The following is a 12,197-nucleotide window of genomic DNA, read 5'->3' on the forward strand; positions in this document are numbered from 1 at the left end:
CACACAGGCACAAATAGTCTATATGAACATTTGGAGTGGAGATGTCTGTAAGTTTATGCATTTCATATTTCTTTTGAGCTACTACAGTTCTGTCCATTCAAAGAGCATAGTGCCCTCTTTGATGCAGGCATGCTATGCTGAGTGATCCTGTGCCAGTTCTCCCATGTTATGTAGTGGGTCTTCAGAGAGACCAGGAGAGTGTCCTTATATCACTTCTGACCATCATGTGAGTATTTTCCTTATCAGTTTCTTGAACTGGCACTAGAACAATAAGGACAGCTCAATGGTTTTGTCAGCCTTCACTTTGGTAGGCAAGCTTATACCTCTTCTCCCTCAAACTTTCCTTTGGAACTGCTCAAACACTAAGCTAGCTCTGGCAATGTGTTTATCAACCTCATTATCAATTGTATATCCCTAGAAAGTACACTGTGAAAGTAAGTGAACTTATCCACAGAACTTCTCCATTTGCTCTAACTTATGGTTCCATGTATGGATTGTGTGGTTTTGGCTGGTGGAGAACCTGTGTTTTCTTGCTATTAGTTGTTAGGCCAAAATTAGCACAGGCACCAGATTCATACTGTGTTGCATCACAGCTTCAGAGCATGAATTGAGATGATTATCTGTGACCAAAAAAATCATGCACCAATTCTCCTTCCATTTTGGTCTTGGCTTGTAGCCTTTTCAAATTAAATAATTTACCATCAATGCAGTAGCTGACCTTGAAGCTATGTTCATCTTCACTAAAGGTATCTGACAACATTGTTGAAAACATGTTCAAAAGCATGGAAGCTAAAATCAGATCTAAACAACTGGAAAAATATTAAGTGCTCCTGGATAGATCGAGCGAATATAATAAAGATGACAATACAACCTAAACTAATCTATTTATTTAGTGCTATACCAATCAGACTACCAAGAAACTAGTTGACCTAGAAAAAATAACAAAATTCATATGGAAGAACAAAAAGTCAAGAATTTCAAGGGAACTAATGAAAAAAAAAAAATCAAATGAATGTGGCTTAGCTGTACCCGATCTAAAACTATATTATAAAGCAATGGTCACCTAAACCATTTGTTATTGGCTAACAAATAGACTAGTTGATCATGGAATAGGTTAGGTTCATAGGACAAAATAGTCAATAACTATAGTTATTGTTTGATAAATCCAAAGACCCCAGCTTTTGGGATAAGAATTTATTATTTGACAAAAATTTCTAGGAAAATTAAAAATTAGTATGGCAAAAACTAGGCATTGACTCATACTTAATACCGTACACCAAGATAAGATCAAAATGGGTCCATGATCTAGACATAAAGAGTGAGATTATAAATAAATTAGAAGGAGGAAGAAGGAATTTGTGACCAAAGAAGAATTAGAGGTCATTATTGATCACAAAATAGAAAATTTCAATTAAATTAAGTTAAAAAGCTTTTGTATAAATAAAACTAATGCAGACAGGATTAGAAGGGAAGCAATAAATTGGGAAAATATTTTTATAGCTAAAGGTTCTGATAAAGGCCTCATCTCCAAAATATATAGAGAATTGACTCTAATTTATAAGAAATCAGGCCATTCTCCAATTGATAAATGGTCAAAGGATATGAATAGACAATTTTCAGATGAAGAAATTGAAATTGTAGTCATATGAAAAGGTGTTCCCATCATTATTAATCAGAGAAATTCAAATTAAGACAACTTTGAGATACCACTACAACTTTGAGATACTTTGAGATCTGTCAGATTGGCTAAGATGACAGGAAAAGATAATGATCAATGTTGGAGGGGATGTGGGAAAACTGGAACACTGATGCATTGTTGGTGGAATTGTGAATGGATCCAACCACTCTGAAGAGTAATCTGGAATTATGCCCAAAAAGTTATCAAACTGTGCATACCCTTTGACTCATCAGTGTTACTACTGGGCTTATATCCCCAAGAGATATTAAAGAAGGGAAAGGGACCTATATGTGCCAAAATGTATGTGGCAGCCCTTTTCATAGTGGCTAGAAACTGGAAATTGAATGGATGCCCATCAATTGGAGAATGGCTGAGTAAATTGTGATATATGAATGTTATGGAATATTATTGTTCTATAAGAAATGACCAGCAGGATGAATACAGAAAGGTTTGGAGAGACTTACATGAACTGATGCTGAGTGAAATGAGCAGAACCAGGAAATCATTATACACTTCCACAACAAGAGTATACGACAATCAATTCTGATGGATGTGGCTCTCTTCAACAATGAGAGGATCCAAATCAGTTCCAATTGATTTGTAATGAACAGAACCAGCTACACCCAGAGAAAGAACACTGGGAAATGAGTATGGACCACAACATAACATTTCTACTCTTTCTGTTATCATTTGCTTGCATTTTTGTTTTTTCTTCTCAGGTTATTTTTACTCTTTCTAAATCCAATCTTTCTCGTCCAACAAGATAACTGCATGGATATGTATACATATATTGTATTTAACATGATGGGACTGTCTGCCATCTAGGGGAGGAGGTGGAGGGAAGGAAGGGGAAAAGTTGAAACAGAAGGTTTGCAAGGGTCAGTGTTGAAAAATTACCCATGCATATGCTTTGTATATAAAAAACTATAATTAAAAAATGTATAAAAAAAAAAAAGCATGGAAGCAATGACAGTCTTGCTTCATTCTATCCATATAGTGACTGGAAAAGTGCCAGAACATTCTCCATTACACAGAATTAGGGCAAGCATTCCTTCATAAAACAGATGTATAATTCTGATAAACTTCTCTGGGCAACTAAATTTTGGCATAATTTTCCCTAACTCTGCATGTCTGATAGTATCAAAGACCTTAGTTTGATCAACATTTGGTGACTTTATTATAAATGACTAAGTTTAGAAAAAATGTTTTAGATATCTAAAATAAGATAGACTCTTTTGACATATTTTCATTAAAGTTTTCTTAAAATGCATTTATATTACAAAGAATGATACATTGGTTACATATAAAAATAGATACAAATTATATGCAGAATGATACAAAGTAATTTGTGAAGGTATGGGAGGAGGGAACAATAGCATGGGAAAGGAAGGGAAGGCTTTTTAGCCACTTTTAGCTTTTAGTTCTGTTTTTGGGAACAGAAAAGAATTCCATAGCATTGAATTATTGAGCATTGAAGAAAGCTAAGGAAATGAGGTAAAGAAGAAAGGTTCCTTAAGGCTATCTATCGCACATCCGATTTTAATTCTGTATGCTCGTTTCTAGAATTCTCTGATTGCTTTCCTTCATTTTGGACCTCTTTACATCGTTTCCCCCCTTATTTTCTGATTCTCACAGATAACTGCTTTCCCCCAGAAGATACTGACTGCATTTCTCTCATGCTTGGCCAAAATCATGCTCGGGTCCTAGACATGCAGTTGGAATATTTTATGCTACCCAATGCCTCTTCTACACTCTCCCGCTGCCACCTTTGACTCTAGGGCATTGTGGCCTATTCACTGTTTTTCACATACAAGTACCTCATTTTCCATCTTGGTGCCTTTGAACTCCATGTGTAAAATGTTCTTTCTCTGACTCTTAGAATTCCTCAAGTGTCACCTTCTGCCAGAGAGTTGTTCTAGTCCTCTTCAGCTGCCAGTTTCTCCTCCAAAGTTATTTTGTTATATTAATTAACATGAATATCAATAATATTTAACATTAATATAATTAATAATATTAATATATATATCTACCTGTTTGTACATGTTTTCTCCCCTACCCCTAGTATTTAGCATAACCTGACACCCTTTATAAATACTATTTGACTAAATTGCTTGATTCTCAAGTTGCTTCTAATCTCCTGTTCTGATGCTATTTTCCTCCTTTCACAGTCTTGACTCTTTGGGTAATGAGTCATATACTGTGTCACCCTCTACTCCAAATTTCGTGTTTTCTGCTCCTATCATTGCTTGTATCTTGCCAAACTCAAATTCTGGATCATTCCTATCATTTGCTGCCTCCAATCCTCTTCACATGCTGTTGAAAAAAGATGGAAGAAGCCTCATTTATGCCTTTCCTGGACCCACTACATCGTCGTGGTATCTAATTTCAAATGGACCCTAATTGTAACATGAAATTCCCTTTGCTTTTCCATAAAGCCATTATCACTTACATCACTCACAGTTCTACATTTTCTCTCCTAACTTTGTTTCCCAAACTGTACCTCTACCTCTATCTTCTCAGTTGAGAACCTTGCCTCATAATTTATAGAGAAAATAAAGGCCATTTGTAGTGAGCTTTTGTTTCTGTCCTTCTCTTACTCACAAAAAGGATAAACTGCTGGATTTGGACTCAGGAAAGATTTGATTCCCCTGTTTCAATTCTACCTTATGTACTTACTCAGTAGGTGACGCTAGACAAATAATTTAACTTCTGCCTGCCTCAGTGTCCTTATTTATAAAATGGGAACAATAATTACTGCTCTGTTAGAAGTTTGTTTTGAGGATCAAATAAGATAACATGTAAAGCACTTTGCTAGCCTCAGCACTATATGAATGCTAATTATTGTTATTAAAATCCCTTGTCACCATTTCCCATTCTTTCTTCCTTTATTCCAACCTTCAGTGAAGAAATGGCCCCTCTCTTTGCCAAGATTACTCTTCTACTTGCATAGTTGATTCTACTTTCTGATATTTCCTCCAATATATCTCACACCAATCATTTCCTTTTTCATTCCAATACTCAGTCTAAACTTTTCTGCTGATTATTTCCCATTTACAAATATATATTTCCAGGTGTGCTCCATCTTTTTTTTTATTCTTAAAGCTTTTTATTTGCAAAACATATACATGTATAATTTTTCAACATTGAAAACCTTATGTTCCAAATTTTCCCCACCTTCTCCCCACCCCCTCCCTTAGATGGCAAGTAATCCAGTATATGTTAAACGTGTTAAAATATATATTAAATCTAATACATATATAAATACATACATATATATACATACAATTATCTTGCTGCACAAGGAAAATCAGATCAAAAAGGAAAAAAAAACTGAGAAAGAAAACAAAATGCAAGCAAACAACAACAAAAAGAGTGAAAATGCTATGTTGTGGTCCACACTCAGTTTCCACAATCCTCTCTCTGGGTGTAGATAGCTCTCTTTATCACAAGATCATTGAAACTGGTGTCAATATCTCACTGTTGGAAAGAGTCATGCATATCAGAATTGGTCATTGTATAATCTTGTACTACTGAACTCCTGATTCTGCTCATTTCACTTTGTATCAGTTCATGTAAATCTCTCCAGGCCTCTCTAAAATCATCCTGCTGGTTATTTCTTATAGAAGAATAATATTCCATAACATTCATATACTATAACTTATTTAGCCATTCTCTAACTGATGGACATCCATTCAGTTTTCAGTTTCTTGACACTACATAAAGGGGTGCCATAAACATTTTTGCACATGTGAGTCCCTTTCCCTCTTTTAAGATCTCTTTGGGATATAAATCCAGTAAAAATACTGCTGGGTCAAAGGTATGCACAGTTTGATAACTTTTTGAGCATAGTTCCAAATTGCTCTCCAGAATGGCTGGATCCATTCACAACTCCACCAACAATGCATCAGTGTCTCAGTTTTCCCGCATCCCCTCCAACATTCATCATTATCTTTTCCTATCATCTTAGCCAATCTGAGAGGTATGTAGTGATATCTCAGAGTTGTCTTTATTTGCATTTCTCTGATCAACAGTGATTTAGAGCGCCTTTTCATTTGGCTGGAAATAGTTTTAATTTCTTCATCTGAAAATTATCTGTTCATATCCTTTGACCATATATCAATTGGAGAATGACCCGAATTCTTACAAATTTGAGGCAATTCTTTATATATTTTAGAAACAAGGCCTTTCTCAGAACCCTTGAATTGTTCTCCATCCTTAATGTAAGTGACAGAGGCCTTTTGCTGGCCAAAATATAGTTCCAGGACCAGTAGAGCAATATACCCAATAGCGATGCCTTTTTAAATTAGGAACAAGGCTACCAACCAGTACAATATCTCCAGAGGTAATCCTATAACACTGAAGTGTGTTTTCCTTTCAACATGTATTCCATATTCAACAATATTCCATGTATTCTTTCACATAGAACTCTTATGCATGCTCACTCTTACCACTATAATGGGTATATTTATAGGAAAATAAGGTAGGAATTTTTTTTTGTTTTAAAAAAATAAAATTTTATTAATATTTATTTTATATAATTGTTTCTAATACATGTATTCTCTTTCCCCTCATATAACAAAGGATAAAAAAGGAAAATTCTGAAAATCAAAGAAAGAATAACTTTAAAAATCTCATTGAATTGATAAAATTGGGAGGTAGTGTTTTTGGGAACAATTACATGAATAATTGGAGAGTTTGTTTCTGATTGGATCATGCCAATACAATAAAAATGACAGTATTACTTAAGTTAATCTATAGATTTGGTGCAATGCTAATCAATCTAGTAAAGGGTTGTTTTATAGAAATAAAAAATGATAATAAAACTTATCTAGAGAAACAAAAAATCAAGAAGCAAAAGGAAAATAGTGAAAAAAAGTGTAAAATGAATACCAGATTTCAAATTATATTACAAAGAAGTAATCATAGAATCTATCTGGTTCTGATTAAAAAAGAAAAATGGAACAGATTAGGTACACAAGTCTCAAGACTCAGAAATTGAATATAATAATCCAATAGTTAACAAATCCAAGTACTCCAACTCCTGGGGAGGAGCATGCCACAAAAATTGCTGGGAAACCTGGAAAGGTTTATGTAACAGAAAATAAATTTAGATTAAGATCTTATACCATAGCACAATTAGTCCCAAATAAATATGACTTGTTGGGTTGGGATGACATAAGCCATCTCCGGAGTGAATAACGGTCATATTCTCTTAGCACTATATATTATTATATAACGTGTATATGCTCAAGGTTTAAATTACACTAGTTCTATTACTGTATGCTGAAACTGACCCAGAAGCTTGGTAAAAAGACATAGTTACAATTCCATCTTTCTTTTTGAGTAAAGCTTTCCTGGTTATTTTTTTAGAAACAATATTTTTACTTGACCATGCTACTTGCCCCATTGCCCCATTAGTAATGTGACAAATGCCATAGCAGACTTAGTCTTTGTCTTCTGAAAACTTCATTTAAATCCCAGAATCTTGGGCTTTCAAAATGAAGATTGAATCTGATCATTTGTCTGAGCCAAGACCCCTGTTGCCTTTAGTTATGATTGGGGAAAGGAAGGCCTTTCACATCCCACTTTATTTCTAATTGAATTGTTATATCCTGCAATGCCGCACTTGCCTGGAAGAATCAATAAGACCTGCAGCCCATTCCAGTATTGTTATGTATCATTTATCTAAACACTGCCTTAGATTTGCATGACAAATATGCCACAAAAATTGCTTGGAAATCTAGAAAGCAGTGTGACAGAAATTGGGTTTAGATTAACTCCTTATGCCATAAATGTGAATAAACTTCAGACCTGTGTCATGGTCTAGGCTTGATCCAAGTGGTTCCCTGGTATTTAACTTTGATAGTAGAACAAAATGAAACAAATATAAAATGAAACAAAATGAAATAATTATAATAACAATTCAACAGTTAGCAAAAGGAAGTTTACTTAGCTATTAAAATAGAAAAAAGACTCAATAAGGATATAGCACTTAGGGGGCTTCTTGCTGAAGTAGATGTGTTAACTAGAGGGAGTTGTATTGATATATCTGTTAAGCCTAAATGATCTTATAGGTCTTTTAGGTGGCAAAGTCAGATTAACATGGCATGAAGCTACTAGGAAACTTTCTACATTTAGTTTTTTGGCCTCTCAAATATTTGAAATCTTTTTTGTTTTCTAGGGAATTAACTAGTCTAACCTATATGAGGAAGAGGGAGACAGTGATAGATAATGAGTCTAAAAAAACTAAGATATAAAAGAGCACATCATAAATAAGTCAGAGGAAAAGAGGCAGAGGCATCGCACATAGTTATGGATATGGGATAATTCTTGATTAAATAAGGGATAGAAAGTATCATAAAAGATAAAACATGAAATTTTGATATGTAAAATTATACAAAATGGAATTTTTTCTAAAACAAAAGTAATATAATTAGCATTAGAAGAGAAACAACTAGGGGGAAGCTTTGCAGTAAATAAAGGATAGATATTCAAAATATATAAAGAGTTGTCATTCTCTCAACTTGCATTTTAGGGCATGTTGCCCTGAAAACAAGGCTTGCCATCTCCTCTCAGGGTTTTGGGGGGGTAACTATGAGAAGCTAAAGAGTATCTTCCCAATACCCAGTTAACATTAATTTCAATGTATGATAATATCCCTAACTAGGAGCATGTTCTTTTCTATTATCTCAGCCCTTTAGAATGGAGGGTCCAAGCAAAGTGGTTACTTCAAAATATTTTCTCCACCAATTAATTTCTCTTTTGATTGTGACTTAGTTAATGCATAAATTTTTCTCTCACTTGTAGGATTTCTCAGCTGTTAGATTGACTGCTGGATTGGATTAAACATGTCACTTTTCAAGACTAGTATTTCTATCACTTAATTCAGTAGCTGTCATATAATAGATGCTCATTAAATGTTTGTTGACTGATTGACTGAGTCATCCTCACTGAGATGTTATCTTCACTTTTATACATCTTTAGCCAGATATCAAACTTTGTCAATTTTATCTTTGTAGTATCTCTCTGAATATTTCCTCTTTTCCCTATTTAAAAAACTATTATTATAGTTAAAAACTATTACAAAAAAGACTATTGTGTATTGCAGAATGGCAATGGTGTTAGACTTCTGTGGACCCCATACCACATGGGTGTGATATAGGCATCCGAGTGTGCTGTAGCCATAAACAACTATCCTTTCCCTCTTGAAATGGGTCCCAGTCCTTTCTTATTGAGGCTGGGGCTTCTCCTAAAAGTAGATGCTTATATCACAGAGGCAGATGCTTGGGTCAAATGTGCAATCACTCTATTGGGGGGAAGCTGAGGAAGGGTCTGTCCCTTGTTCCTTACTGCCAGTATCTGAGTCTACTCTGGTGGCCCCCAAAGTGCATACTCCCTTTCTGCTTCCCCAACTCCACCAGCTGAAATTAATTTCCTGTTAATTTTCATTTGAAATTTGTTTTCATTAAGTGTTCCAAATCATTATTGATCAGAGAAATACAAATTAAGACAATTCTGAGATACCACTTCCCACCTGTCAGATTGGCTAGAATGACAGGAAAAGATAATGATGAATATTGGAGGGGATGTGGGAAAACTGAGTCACTGATGCATTGATGGTAGAATTGTGAAAACATCCAATCATTCTGGAGAGCAATTTGGAACTATGCTCAAAAAGTTATCAAACTGTGCATACCCTTTGACCCAGCAGTGTTACTACTGGGCTTATATCCCAAAGAGATCTTAAAGAAGGGAAAGGGACCAGTATGTGCCAAAATGTTTGTGGCAGCCCTGTTTGTAGTGGCTAGAAACTGGAAACTGAGTGGATGCCCATCAATTGGAGAATGGCTGAATAAATTGTGGTATATGAATATTATGGAATATTATTGTTCTGTAAGAATGACCAATAGGATGATTTCAGAAAGGCCTGGAATGACTTACATGAACTGATGCTGAATGAAATGAGCAGAACCAGGAGATTATTATATATGTCAGCAACAATACTATATGATGATCAGTTCTGATGGACATGATTCTCTTCAACAATGAGATGATTCAAACCAGTTCCAATTGTACAGTAATGAAGAGAATCAGCTACACCCAGAGAGAGGACTATGGGAACTATGGATAACACAGCATTTCCACTCTTTCTGTTATTGTTTGCTTGCGTTTTTGTTTTCCTTCTCAGGATTTTTTTACCTTCTTTTTAGATCTGATTTTTCTTGTGCAACAAGATAACTGTATAAATATGTATACATATATTGTATTTAACATATACTTTAACATATTAACATGTATTGGATGTAATATGTACCTACCATCTAGGGGAAGGGGTGGGGGAAAGGAGGGGAAAAATTGGAACAGAAGGTTTTTGCAAGGGCTAATGTTGAAAAATTTCCCATGCATATGTTTTGTAAATAAAAAGCTATAATAATAATAATAATAATAATAAAATGCAATTTGTTTTCATTGAACTTTGTGTTCAATTTAAAAAGTGGATTACTTCTTTAGAAGTTGTATTTAAGACTATAACCAATTAAGCCAAATAAGTAACCTTCATGATTGGCCGGGGGTATGTTGGAGTCAGCTCATACTGGCTCATAAGAACTGATTGTTAAGTTTTCAATTTAAGCATTTATACCTCAGAAATTGACAAAGGTTACAAATCAGAGCTTGATTAATTATTTTCTTGATTGCTTAGATTTAAAAAATTGGAGAAGAAAGTGTCAATAGTTCAGATTAAACTTCAAGTGTGTCCTGCATAGATTTTTCCCTCCAGAGAACTAGTTGTTAAACACTTATCAACAAACTTCTGGTCAGTGGTATAATGGAAAGAGTCCTGGTTCTATAGCTAGAAATCCTGAGTTCTAATCCTGACTGATATTTACTACTTATGTGATCTTTGACAAGTAACCTAAATATTGTGGGCTTCAATCTCTCTTTGTCTCTCTGTCTTCTGTCTATCTCTGTCTGTCTCTCTGTTTCTCTATCTCTTTCTGTTTCTGTTTGTCTGTTTCTCTGTCTGTCTCTCTGTTGGTCTGTGTCTCTCTGTTTCTCTCTTTGTTTCTCTCTCTCCCTTACCTTCTTACCTTCCTCTCTCCCTTCCTTCCTTCCTTCCTTCCTTCCTTCCTTCCTTCCTTCCTTCCTTCCTTCCACCTTCCTTCTTCCTTCCTGCCTTCCTTCCTTCCTTCCTTCCTTCCTTCCTTCCTTCCTTCCTTTCCTTCGTCTTACCTTCCTTCCTTCCCTTCTTCTTACCTTCCTTCCTTCCCTTCTTATCTTCCTTCCTTCCTTTTGTTTTACTTTGATTTATTTTGTTTTAAATTTAATTTATTTTTTGTCATATTTTAAGTTCTAAATGTTCTCCCTTCCACCCCACCCTAGAGAAGGCCAGTATTTGACATACTATGTATATGTACATAAATATACATATACAAAGGGGGCAGCTAGGTGGTACAGTGGATAGAACACCAGCCCTGAAGTCAGGAAGACCTGAGTTCAAATCTGGTCTCAGACACTTAACACTTCCTAGTTGTGTGGCTCTGGGCAAGTCACTTAACCCCAATTGCCTCAGCAATCTATCTATCTTTCTATCTATCCACACACACATACACACAGAAATTTGTTTAACATAAATGAGTACATACACATGCATATACACACAGATACATATAAACACACACACTTTACTATGAATACTGATATTTATCAGTTTTTCCTCTGGAGGTGGATAATGGCTTCCTTCTTAGGTCATTTGTAGTTGATTTCAATATTTGTAATACTGAGAATAACTTAGTTATTCACAGCTATTCTTTTTTTTTTTTTTTTGGCTGAGGCAATTGGGGTTAAATGACTTTCCCAGGGTCATACAGCTAGGAAGTATTACGTGTCTGAGGTCTGATTTGAACTCAGGTCCTCTTGTCTTCAGGGCTAGCACTCTATCCACTGTACCAGCTCGCTGCTCCCTTTCACAGCTATTTTTAAAACAATATTGCTATTACTATATACAAAATTCTCTTGGTTCTGCTAATTTTACTCTTCATTATTTTATGTATTTCAATGTTTTTCTAAAATCAACCTTAGGTTTCTTGTAAAATGAAGAGTTTTTGTAGCCTCCTTGAACCAAACAGAATATTGTTTCCTTCATGATATATGGTTAGATAATTGTGTTTTGGCTGCATGCTCATTCTTGTATTTGAATCACAGAATTTCAGAGTTAGAAGGAACTTTTTTTGAGGGTTAAATGACTTGTCCAGGTTCATAGTAAGTATCAGCATCTGAGGATTTGAATTAAAGTTCTAACTCCAGGGGCACCAACCTGCCTCTGAAGAGATCTTTTTTTTTTACCATATACCAGCTAAATGATCATTCTATCCTTGCCAAAGGCCTCTTTAGTAGGAGATTGTCAACTTGAACCTTGTGTTGCTGGCAGGGCAGAATGTCTCCCCAGGTAAACACATGGAGAAGAGGAACATTTCTGATGAGGGGATAGAGGCTATTATTTCTCCTCAAAAACTTTTCA

Source organism: Sarcophilus harrisii, chromosome 6 (genome assembly GCF_902635505.1).
Source record: "Sarcophilus harrisii chromosome 6, mSarHar1.11, whole genome shotgun sequence".
Classification (NCBI taxonomy): Eukaryota; Metazoa; Chordata; class Mammalia; order Dasyuromorphia; family Dasyuridae; genus Sarcophilus; species Sarcophilus harrisii.